General features: G+C 36.6%; 1 protein-coding gene across 9 annotated transcripts in view; it reads left to right on the top strand.

Annotated features, from left to right (window-relative positions):
- The first annotated feature begins 143 nt into the window (after positions 1-143).
- LOC124957665 overlaps positions 144-12,616 on the top strand; it is a 241,037-nt gene continuing 228,564 nt past the window's right edge. For 3 of the 9 annotated variants that reach the window (XR_007103702.1, XR_007103703.1, XM_047514781.1), the window contains exons 1-3: positions 144-480; positions 782-1,420; positions 1,560-1,897. The gene's annotated coding sequence lies outside the window, so the exon portion shown is untranslated. Of the gene's footprint in view, positions 481-781; positions 1,421-1,559; positions 1,898-10,380; positions 12,345-12,616 lie in introns of those variants that run through there. The other 6 variants (XM_047514784.1, XM_047514778.1, XM_047514782.1 and 3 more) reach the window with 4 other exon arrangements.

The following is a 12,616-nucleotide window of genomic DNA, read 5'->3' as shown; positions in this document are numbered from 1 at the left end:
CAGCCGACTGAAAGAGAGAGAGAGAGAGAGAGAGAGAGAGAGAGAGAGAGAAAGAAACTCCTTGGAAGGCTCAGAATTAGTACACCGGTCTACCGAGAGGAGCGCACCGATCGCGAGCGTGAGGCTCGATCGACGCTCCGCTTTCAGTCTTTCCGAGTCTCGATCGCGCGTGGGTCGCGTGCGCGTCGCTTAATTTCCGCGCGTTTACGCGTCCTCTATCTCCGCATGCGTTTTCTTCGCGCGTTGTCCATCGAGTTCTGCTACGCTTATAGTTTATCCAATTCCGAAAAAGTTTTACATTAAATTTATTCCAAGTTTTTTTTTCCATAAGTTTACGAAGAAAGAGTGCAGTTTTCTCCTTTTTATTTTTTTTTTTTTTTTCATTAACGTAGTGCGCGGGCCATGTGACTATGCACAAATTATCATATTTCCAAGGAATAGAAAGAGAGAAAAGAGAAGGGGAAAAAAAATAAAGAAGAGGTAGGAAAAATAATCTTACTCCCCTTGGCAAATCTTCTCATTTTCTTCTAATCCCCTTTCTCCCCCTCCCCCATCCCCCGTAGCCCTTCCCTCTTCCTTTCAAAAGTTTAGCGTCACTTCTTCGAACGGTCGCTTTTGTGTTTAACGCGACGCGAGACCACGTGATTTCGAGCGTTCCTTCTAATCTTTTCTTCTTCTTCTTCTTCTTTTTCTTCTTACTCCTCCTCCTCCTCTTCCTTCTCCTTCTCCTTCTCCTTCTTCTTCTTCTTCTTTTCTTCCTCCCCTTCTTTTCTACCATTAGAACGATCTTAGCTCAAGGCGATGCGCTTTGGAGCACGAGGTGGATAGTACGATACGGTGTGTCAGATAAGCCCGCAGCAAGTTTTTTTGACAGAAGAAACGAAGTAAGAAAGAGATAGATGGATAGATAGAGTGCCAAGTTTTAGACGAGTTTTCCTAAGAGTTTTTCAACGGTCGTGCTTTTTGGTGTCTCGCAGCTGGTGCGCGTGGAGCGTTGTTCCTTGTGAACAAGGAAGAAAGAAGAAAAAAGGAAGAAAAAGAGTGAGAAAGGGAGAGAGAGAGATAGAGAGGAAAAGGGAGATATATAAAGAAAGAGGGAGAGGACGAAGGGAAGAAAGAAAGAAAGAAAGAAAGAGAGAGAGAGAGAGAGAGAGAGAGAGAGAGAGAGAGAGAAGAGGTCAAAGGATACGAAACTTTTTCTCCGGGATTATTTATATTCTTTCAAGGTGAGTGTTCCACCATGATATTTCCCAGTGATTTTAACGATCTCGCAAAAGTGGAGACCTTGATTTCGTTGAAACGGTATTTAATGATACTAAATAAAGAGTTAGACGAGAGAAGAAGACTGATAAATGAAGGATAGAAAGGAGAAAGAAGAAAGAAGAAGCCGAGAGAAGTCACCTTGTATGGAACTCTAACCGTATGATTCTCTTCTTCTCTTTTTTTTTCTTTCTTCTTCTCTCTCTCTCTCTCTCTCTCTCTCTTTCATTCTTTTGCTCACTCTTTCTATCCTACTCCCTTCTTCATGATATCTTCTCCTTACCTTCGTCGGCAAGAAGACATCGTTGAGGTTTCCTTGGGGCACGCGAACAAGGAGTCAACTTTGAAAAGCTGGCCTACCTTGTCTTGCCGTGGCCGTGTCCGTGTCCGTGTCACACGAGGTCGTAACCCGACTCGATCCTACCTTTGCAGCGTGTGAACGGGACTACTTTGGAATGGAATCTCGTGCAGCATGGTGAAGGAAGGAAGGAAGGAAGGAAGGTTCCAGCGAAGAACTAATCCTTTACTCTTCTATTGTCTACCCTTTCTATTTCTTTTCCATTTTTTATAGATCCTAATGCATTTAATTTCGTACGATAATCTGAAAAACTCGCGACGATTGAATACAATGAATTAAGTGAGCTAGAGATTTTATACGTGAAGGATCGTGCGTCTATGTACTTTAGAAAAAAATCGGAAATGTTTATTTATATTTATTTATATTGAAAACTTATGTATATGTTCTATTTTCATCTTTTTATTTTTTTTTTGTTTTTTCTTTTTTTTTTCTTTCTCGAAATGACCATTAAGTAACCATGATGACCACGAATGATACTAACGTATCCGCAAGAATTTCGTCTTGTCGATGACCACTGGAAAATTCGTTTTGTTCTCTTTTTCTCTTCCCCCACCCCCTCCCCCCTGAAAACGTTGTTATCGTTAACGTCGTTTATCGTCTAGCATGACCTATTCATATTGTTTAGTACATTTCAGTAAACGTTTTTACAATGTATCGAACTCGATCATCAACTTGGATTTTATTTGGAGTATTTTCATTGTTTTTCTTTTCTCTTTCTTTTTATTTCTTTCTTTTTTTTTTCTTTTTTAACAGAAAGCACGGTGTTTGATTTCCGAAGTTTTCGTTTGGTACTCGTCGTTCGCGTTCCTGTGTTCGTTTCGTGCCTTTTTCGTCTTTAAAGTCGATTACTATTCGATCCCATTGATTGCTACGTGATTAGTTTTTTGCACGTTTCGTTTGTTGAAAGTTACGTTGAGCAAAGGAAGGATTTCCTTGTGGTCGTAGGTCGAGGTTAGGGGAGAAAAAGAAATGCTCGTCGTAGGGAGAGTTCAAGAGGGAGTTACTTTCGGCGGTATCAAAAAAACGAATACATTTTTTTTTTTCCTTTCTTTATATCCCTCTACTCGCGAATCGATTTACTCTTGTTATTTACGTAACCGCATTTTATCTATACCTTGTTAAAATGGAATACGAATAATTGTGTATTTAAGATTTCTGTTATAAAAAATGCCGGAAAGATAAAGAGAAAGAGTGACAGAAGGGGTAAGAGAGAGAGAAAAAGAGAAAGAGAGAGGAAATCCTTTTGTTTGTTTCTCCGTAATATAAGATAGAATGTAAATTTTGTTGGCATTACTTTGCTCTTAAATTTAGGTACATAGATATTATCTCCGAGACGAATGTTAAAAAAAAAAAATTATATAATACAATCTTCGTCTATGTATAAGAGGAAAGAAATTTTCTAATTATTTCAATAACTTATCTACGTTTCAAATCGTACATCGAACGTATACGATATTTCAAATTTTATTATGAAAATCCATAAATGCATAGAAATGCATAGAAATGCATTATCATGGTCGGATTACTGATACGCCTTGAATTTATTCTATAATGATATGCTACACCTTCGAAGATCTTGTGGTCTACTTAACAATTCGATGCAGTTCACGTTAAAGGAGATACATGCACGTATAAATCGACGAAGAAATGTGCGAGGAATAATCGAAGGAGTATAGCGAGTAGGGAATCGTCACGGTCAACGATCCTTAAGATCGCGATCGAGTCGGCTATACTCATATCCCCTCGCTCTTCCCTGCACAAAGTACTATCCGTCTTTCTCTCCTTCGACACGAGAAGAGGAGAACCGGATCCAGGTCCGTGCTCCGAAAGGCGACCTACGTATGTGTGTGTGTGTATGTATATATATATATATATATATACACGTCGAGTGTATCGTCATTGAGCCATGGACGAGCTGATGAAAATTATTAAAAGAATTTAATCTCACTGCTTTTAATTTTCATTATAATAACTAGGTTAAATCGATTAATCTATATATATATTTTTTTTTTTATTTATATATATATATATATATATATATATATAGATTTAGTTTTTTTCCTTTTAACGTAAAAACGATTCAACTAAAAGCTACGATAAGACTTAGCCTGGGTCATGCTAATATTTTTTCTTCGCTCGTTGATTCTTACCGCATTGAAAAAAAAAAAGCAAAGTATCGAAGCTCGTAGTAAGGATAATAAAGTTTCGGAACTATGACCAGAAAGAAGCATCCAGTTGAACGCGCCCATAATTGGCCGGTTCACCGATTTTTCACGAAGATTTGTCACTTTAGTGCTATCGAACGATAACGCTTAACGGCGACACCGATCTCTCCTTTTCTCTGAGCTCCTCTCCACCCTTTCCCTCTTCTTTCTCTTTTGGCAGATCGAATTTCTTTTACGACTTTTCACATATTCCACCGTCGTTATCCCGTCGACATAAATCAGTTTCGAACGTGACCCTTGGAAAAATGTCAAGTCGTCTCGGCGAATGCATCCAACGAAAGTGTCTGTGAAAGAGAAAGAGAAAGAGAGAGAGAGAGAGAGAGAGAGAGAGAGAGAGAGAGAGAGAGAGAGAGAGAGAGAAGACGCTGATATGCCAGGATAAAGGCTTCGGGAAGAGATTTACCTATGCACGTGGATACCTTTATTTTGTTACGTCTTCGGTTCGAACGTTTTAGGAAAGAAAACAGTCGATTTTTCGTCGTTCGTCTATGGTGTAAATAAGAAAAATAAAAAGAAAAATAAATATATGACGATGACGAGAAAAAAGAACGGTATGATTATATTTTTGCCTTCGCGAGTCATTATCTCATACGTCGAAAAAATATTATATGTCAAATTTACCAAAGTGATCTTTCCTCCTTTTCGTTGACGCTTTGAAATTTTACGAGACGACGAACCTTTTTATGCAGATCGTCCACAGGCCGCGTACGCGTTCTTGTTCGCCCGTACGTCAACGTTGGGTTTTAACGCGTCCTTGGAGACTTCTATCCTGAAAAAAGAAGAAAGAAGCTCCGCGTTGAAGAGAAAGAGAAAGGAGAGATGAAAGAGGAAAAGAAGGTGGATTTTTTTACAGGACACAAAATCTCTATAAATCTGTCTCCAAAAGCTATGCATAGAACGTAGTTACGCGGCTCGAGAAACCGAATATGTGTCACGGGAGAAGACTTCAAGATATTTTGTGTGTCTACCTTGTAATACTCTATATCTACCTTGCTGTTGTTACGAAAGACACTCTGTTCTCTTGAATAGAAAATATTATCTATTTATGATCGGATAAATATAATTATTTTTTATTTTCCCTGACAATAAGATTGATAGAAAGGATGATCCTTTATCACGAATACACGATTAATTTGTTTCGATGTGTTCAACGATATATTTAACGATTTGTTGATTCAGTAAATGTATTTGTATAAAGCGTTTGTATTTATAGGAATTCACTACAACGATCGGATAATCTGGAAAAGTATATTTTAAGCGTGATGATGATTTCATAATGCATGAATCTGTATATATCTGTATATATATATATATATGAGTAACGTATTACACCATGAATTAATCAAGGCAAACATTTTTCACATATTTATGGCTCCATGACTAATACTCTTCTCGATACATTCATTCGTACATCAACTTCATTTTCAAACGACGTGCTCTCTCTCTCTCTCTCTCTCTTTTTCTCCTCTCCATCTCGAAATCGAATATAAACTTGAATTGATTCCTTAGTAGAGAGCTCTATATAAGTGAAAATTGAATAATTTCAAGACTTACGAATTTATTCCTTTTGATAAAGTAAGAAGAGTTCTCGTTCAAGTAGAATTCTACTTATTTTAGCTAAACGTTATGCCTCGATCGAAAATTATTGTAAGACTATGTGCCACCTTAGATAAGGTAGAAGCAAAAGTGAGAGAGAAAGAGAGAGCGGAAGAGAGAGAAGGAGCGGAAGAGAGAGAGAGAGAGAGAGAGAGAGAGAGAGAGAGAGAGAGAGAGAGAGAGAGAGCCCTTCGTAGAAGAAGAGGAATCACTGACGCATAATTACGTCGACGTTTTCTTTCCATTCACGCTGGAATAGTATCAACTTTCCGAGAAGAATCGTCTGACTCACTGCCTTTTAAAATCCATTCGGAGTCCGGACGTTCGTGCGTGTCGTGAAAAGCAGCGGCTCGCAGCCACCACTTCATGTATATTCTCTGTCTCTGTCTGTCTGTCTGTCTCTCCCTCTCTCCTTTCTTCTCCGTCTCTCTTTCTCTTTCGCCCTCTTTCCCTCTCTTTCTACCTACCTACCCTGACTACGTCGACGTGTGCGAGGTAATGGTTCGTGTCACGAAGTTGAAAGAGAACGCGCTTCTTTCTCCCTTCCCCTTGAAAAGAAGTAAGTCGTTTCCTTTTCTCTCGTTCTTCTCTCATTCGTCCAACTCCCGACTTGTAAGCCATGTGCGCCCGCGCGCACGTTACCTTCTTATCTTCGAAGGGAATCGAATACGACGTTTTGTATTTACCAGTACATACATAAGTCGGATAACTAAACCGTCTTCTCGATAAGCTTCTTTCTCTTCTTTTTCTTTTTCATCCTTCTTCACTTCTTCTCTTCTCTTTCTTCTTTTTTTTTCTTTTTCATCCTTCTTCACTTCTTCTCTTATCTTTCTTCTTCTTTTTCTTCTCTTTCTTTTTCATTCTTCTTCACTTCTTCTCTTTTTCTTCTTCTTCTTCTCTTTTTTTTCATCCTTCTTCACTTCTTCTCTTTTTCTTCTTCTTCTTTTTCTTTTTTATCCTTCTTCACTTCTTCTCTTTTTCCTCTTGTTTTTTCTTTCGTCTAGTCTTTAAAAATAATGCAACGTTGAATGCAATGGTGTAATCGTATGTACGAATAGAAATATTCTGTATCCTATATTGCGCCAGCACTATTTCCCTCGTGCAATCTCGTATCGTAAGGATAGGAGGATGTAAAGGAAGGAAGGAAGGAAGGAAGGAAGGAAGGAAGGAAGGAAGGAAGGAAGGAAGGATGGATGGGTGGATGGATAAATGGATGGATGGATACATACTTGCTCGGATGGATAGATATTTCATGTCTTATGAAAAAAAAATCCTGTAACAACATCTCAGCTTTTCATATGTATCAACGTTTTATAAGTGTGTATGTGTGTGTATGTATTTATATACATATTTATCTGTATATATAGTATATGCACGGATATAGATATGCATACAGATATATATTTAGATACGTATCTATTTCTTGGGAAAATATCAAATTTATCTATGTTTGTTCTTTCATTTACCATACGATATAATGTGTAGATCTTGAAAAAACTTAATTCAAGAGGATAAACGAAGCAAAGAAGTATTTAAACACACAATTTTCACAATGCACGATTGTATATCATATACGTTTTAGTTACGAATAAATTGGAATTATTCAAAAATCGTGATCGCATCGATTGATCATCGATTTTTCGTTAATTCCTGAAAGTGACGAATTTTAATTGGGTATTGTTAAAATGGAAAGGATAGATGAAATCGTACGATTTTCGGAGTTACAATCCACCGGTTGTGGTTCGTTTACAATGCGTTTATAGTTATAAAGCAACGAAAGACCATACGCAAGCGTTAATCGTGCCGGCGCATATATATTGCGATCTCAAATAATGCGATTATACATCGATATTACGATTGTATGTCTATCATTCGTGAACGCACATATTTTAACGGGTTCGCGTATCCGAAATCCTTTCTATCGAATGCGCCATAACGTGTGTAACATATCGGAAATTTGTTTAGCACTCTTCCAATCTTCTTTTTTGCTTTTTTTTTCGCTTCAATTTATTTTTCTCAATTCTTTTCTTTTCTTTTCTTTTCTATTTTTTTTTCTTTTGCTATTTGACTCTTTCACTTGTTATTTTCACGTTTCTCAAGTCGTATGTAGAACCTCATTTTCGATGTGTAAACAACGAGGATCGCATTCGGGATTTTCCTTTGGCTTTCGAGATCACGAGGATTTCCAAGTATCTCAAAATTCGCTAGATCCTTAAGCAAATAGCACGAATTCTTTCCGTAAAAGGGAATACCGATCCTTAAAGCGTAACTTCGAGAGTTACGTCTAATTTTATCGAGATAAAATCGAAACTGAACTCGGTGAAAGTCTTAGTGAATAGTAAATGTATAACGAGGAGATCTCTTGCGGGATTAGAAGGATAGAGGAGGGGCTAAATCCATCGAACGATAGGAATAATAAAGAGACGATGAAACGTGCGGGCGAGAAGATCACGCATCTCATCACGCGTCACTGTAATAGACGAACGAAACTATCGCATTATGTAGTACGGCCACCTAATACGCTGTCTCTCGAGGCGGTAGTACGTGCGGCGAAAAGGGTATTCCGAGAGAGTTACTTTGAATTTATATCGGCTGGCTTACCAAGACTGCGGAGACTTCTTATGAGATATCCTGACGGGTCTTGGCAAAGAATTTTAAATGTTACACGAGAAAATTACTTTCAAATAGGAGATCAGTGAAAAAGTTCCTCCACTTTTTCCATCAATTTTCGTAATCTTGAAGTCGTCGATAACAAAAACTAAGATGGTTAAGTTTGATATTCGTACAACTATCCCTCTCTTTTTCTCTTGCTCTCATCTCTCTCTCTCTCCCTTTCCTTCTCTCTCTCTCTCTCCCTCTCTTTCTCTCTCTCTCTCTCTCTCTCTCTCTCTCTCTCTCTCTCTCTCTCTCTCTCTCTCTCTCTCTCTAACTTACTTCCGTACCTATCCTACGTATCGTGTATAAATTAAGGCTAAGTGTTTGTTGAAGTTTCTAGGGGGTATATACTCGAAAGTTCATTAATCGATAACGACGAAAACGTGGTATGGTGTAAATTGCAAATTGGCATATTTGAACATAGAAATGGCAAAAGCTAAGTGTAAAATGCGAAAACTATAAAATATGAACATAAGAGCTTGTACATTTGTTATATGGTTGCATTAATAAGTAATAATAAGCAATATTGAGTAGAATATACATAAAATATTCATTACGAATATTACATAAATAGATTGAATTCCCATATTTTCTAATTGCTCCCTCTTTCTCTCTCTCTCTCGCTCTTATCTCTCTCCCTTTCTCTCTCCCTCTCTCCCTTTCCCTCTCTCCCTCTCTTTCTCTTTCATTTTTTTGTTTATGATAAAAAAAATTGTAAAAAGTAACCATTCGAATTTCCTCGCGAATCCTCTACACAAGCTTTCAAGGAATTAGTTTTGACTAAAGTTTTTAGACTGTCCCTTTTGAAAGTTTCTACCGCATCGTCGTTCTCGATTTCCTTTCATAAATTCACTATTTTTACGTTTCCTTCATCTTCAGTTAAAAAATTTGTGCTTTCTAGCGAATAACATTATTTTTGTCTTTTGTTTTCGTAATAAATTTGATCGATTTAAATATTTCGATGTTTAAAATCACTGAAGTGAATTTTGACGTTTCGAAAAATCTCAAATCTAAAAATTAAAAAGAAAACAAGAAGTATGTAAAATCGATAATTTCTCTTCTTGCTTCATCTAGTATTTTAATTTTTACATAGAAAAAGAGAAAGGAAGTAATGATGCGAATAATCTTTCAGGTTTATGAACGATTTAACGTTGGAAAGTTCAACAACCGATTTCTTCGAATAACGGAAATGAAAAGAAAATGAAATAATGATACGATTTCTCGTTGCATCGAGAACGGAAATTAACCAACTTAAAATCTTTAACATGAAAAAGAAAAGAAAAAGGAAACGGAAACATGATTGATATATGTATGTATGTATATACATATATGTGGTTGATCTTTTCGTTTTCCATTTTTCACTTATATTACCTTCGTACCTTCGACAAAATATAAAAAGATGAGGGAACGAAGAATAAAATGAGAAGAAATGAACGTTAACTAGCTAGCATACTTATTCAGACATTTTTAAATACTCCTATCTTGATCGTTTAATATTTTACAGAAAAAGAAAAATGAGCAGTATGTATATATATATATATATAAGGAATATGTCGGGTGGTTGAGAAGACGATGAATTTATAATATCGTCACGTTGCGGACATTATACCACATCGACACGATTTATAACGCTCATCGTGCGTACGTAATATAATCGACTTATGGTCGATTATCGTGCTACGCATAACGATTACTTTTTGAAGCTTCTTCCTATGGCTCGTGCCGACTTTCCACAGATTTCCTCGAGCTTGAGAAAGATAATGCGATTGACACAAAAGAGTTACGATAAAAAAAGGAAGATACGTTTTTTCAAAATTATCGCGTTTATTCGATACATACATATTAAACGAAATAAGATAAATTTAGTAGTTACAAAAACATGTAAAAACAGTTGCGTTAAATGTAGAAACTTCTTTGTCTCATTTCGATTTAACGTTATTTAATTATAGCTATTCGTTTGAATTATCACAATTGTATATTGAAAATATGAAAATTAATATGCATATTCCTCAAGAGGTGAAATTTTATATAATTTTTAATTTTTTCTCTTCCCCGTCGTTGATTCTTTTATTAAACGCAAAACGAAGCTGGGCATGTAATTCATTTGTTCGCGAGCCAGTGAATATCCTGTAAAAAGCCATATCCCGTAATCGAATTTTACATATCAGTTGTAAAGCTATTTTTTCGCTTGCAGAACGTTGCACCCTTTAAAACCGTACGTTATCGATGTAACGTTTCACTATTAGTACAGGAGAGGAAAAAGTACTATGAAATATTGACCTGCAGTTTCAGGATGGATAACAAGAGCTTCTAGCGGCCGCAGGACAGCCTCGGTAAACGTTGATGGATTTAATCTCATCCATGAGCTATTTCGAAACTATGCCAGGATAAAAATTCAAGAAACTGAAAATAAATTAATAGTTATTTTTAATACTTAATGAAAATATCTATTTTTTTTTTTTACCATACCGTTCAACGAATACAAACAAATAAAATTATCATTGCACTGTTCATCGTCAGTAACCGATTATATTACTCTATCTAATATTTTCTAAATTGTTTCGCTTGAATATAGGGATCAATAACAGATATCAAAATATATTTATCTATGTTACCGAATATTAATCATAGTAAAGTATTTCGGTTTGATCTTATTTAGAATAAAAGCAAAAAACAAAAGAAAGAGAAAAACTGATACTATTCTCATTAAAAAAAATAAGATTATCTTTATAACATCGTTGACGAATAGCAACTTCGTAGTTAAGTCGGCTATCGTACGATTTCTCGAAATATATCAAACATATTTAAAAGGATACAGTCATCACCCTCTAAGAAAAGCTTTCCCATATAATTCTTTACAAGCTTCGCCATCCATTTTCTCTATATTCTTTTTTCGTTCGATAATATCATCCTATTAAAAAATTAGAATGGGGTGGGCGGGGATCGAAACCAGTTTTCCCGCACAAGTGGTCCTGGAATTTACGTCCACTGAGATCGTAGACAAGTTTCGAGACACACATAGAGAGAGAGAGAGAGAGAAAGAGAGAGAGAGAGAGAGAGAGAGAGAGAGAGAGAGAGAGAGAGAGAGAGAGAGAGAGAGAGAGATAGAGAGTTTGGTAGTGTGCCATGGATATTCCGGAAATTCCTTCGACCCTTGCCTTATCTTCTAGAGTATCTCATTGGAGAATTCGAACGTTGAATACCTCGAACGATCATTGCTAACACGATAATTTTAAACAATTATAATTCGTTGATTCGCAAAGTTTGTAGATGAAACAGAGCAGGTGATTGTACGTATATTAATACGTGTGCCAACATATATACGTTTATATTTATACTGATTAGCGAGAGCGTTATATAGTGAGTCATAGTATTATCGACTCATTTTATCACAAGTCCTTCTCGCGATTAATACTTTCCCGTTGCTTTTAAAATTCGCTCTGTCATTTCGTTTTGATTACGAACTTTTTATTGATCAAACTAAGCACCGAGATACCACTGTCGACAGTTTACGTCTACGCCGAGACGTGATCGAGATCGTTAGTACGATTTATCTTCGACGAAATTGAAAATCTAAACTTTGTGGTTTAAGAAACAAAGAAACAAAAGACAGAGAGAGAGAGAGAGAGAGAGAGAGAGAGAGAGAGAGAGAGAGAGAGAAAATTCGAAGCTCGTTCTGGTTAAAAGATTTTTCTCGTAACTAACGAAAATTAATTGACTTTCACTTTATCGGAAATCGTTAAATCCCTAGCAATCCGAAACGATGGCTGACCGTTATCGAATTTCTTACATTTTCTTAAAACTTATGTCTTAACACGTAATTATATAATTGTATTTACTTCGTCGAGATATTAGAGAGAGAGAGAGAGAGAGAGAGAGAGAGAGAGAGAGAGAGAGAGAGAGAGAGAGAGAGAGAGAGAGAGAGAGAGAGAGAGAGAGAGAGAGAGAGAGAAAGTGATAAAACGACATGAATTAGACTTTGATCCTTCCTTTCGTGAAGAATGAGAAGAGAATGAATCCGTGGACTTCATTGCGAATGTTTTGCTTTAATCGCGTATTATACATATACAACTCTTATAGGAACGACCTTGCCGCCGAACATAATCATCGTACGCACTCACAAATGTATAGTCTCTCTCTGCTTTCTGTTTGTACAATACGGAATGAGGCCATGCGAGGCGCTTGTTTTCTTAGTCGGTTCTTCGTCATCATTTTCTTCGTCGTCGTTACATTTGTCGGCGGCGCGCCATGTGAGTACTTTTAACATTGACGATCAAAATGAATCATCGTAATGATGAACTAAAGCCGAGCTACGAACGCGAGAATTTGTTTCTTTCCTTCAATACATCGGCAGACTCGAATGAGTTTTCTCGTTATTCGTTTGGTCGATAATCAACTCATGGAAAATAGAAGAAAAAAGAAAGAAAAAAGAAAAAAAAAAAAGAAAAGGGATCCATGAAAATACAAAAGTAATTTCATGAATTTGAAACATATCTACGAGTGGCGTTCGTTCGTACGAATT

Source organism: Vespa velutina, chromosome 2, assembly GCF_912470025.1.
Source record: "Vespa velutina chromosome 2, iVesVel2.1, whole genome shotgun sequence".
NCBI classification, from domain to species: domain Eukaryota; kingdom Metazoa; phylum Arthropoda; class Insecta; order Hymenoptera; family Vespidae; genus Vespa; species Vespa velutina.
This window is presented reverse-complemented; position numbering and strand designations above follow the sequence as displayed.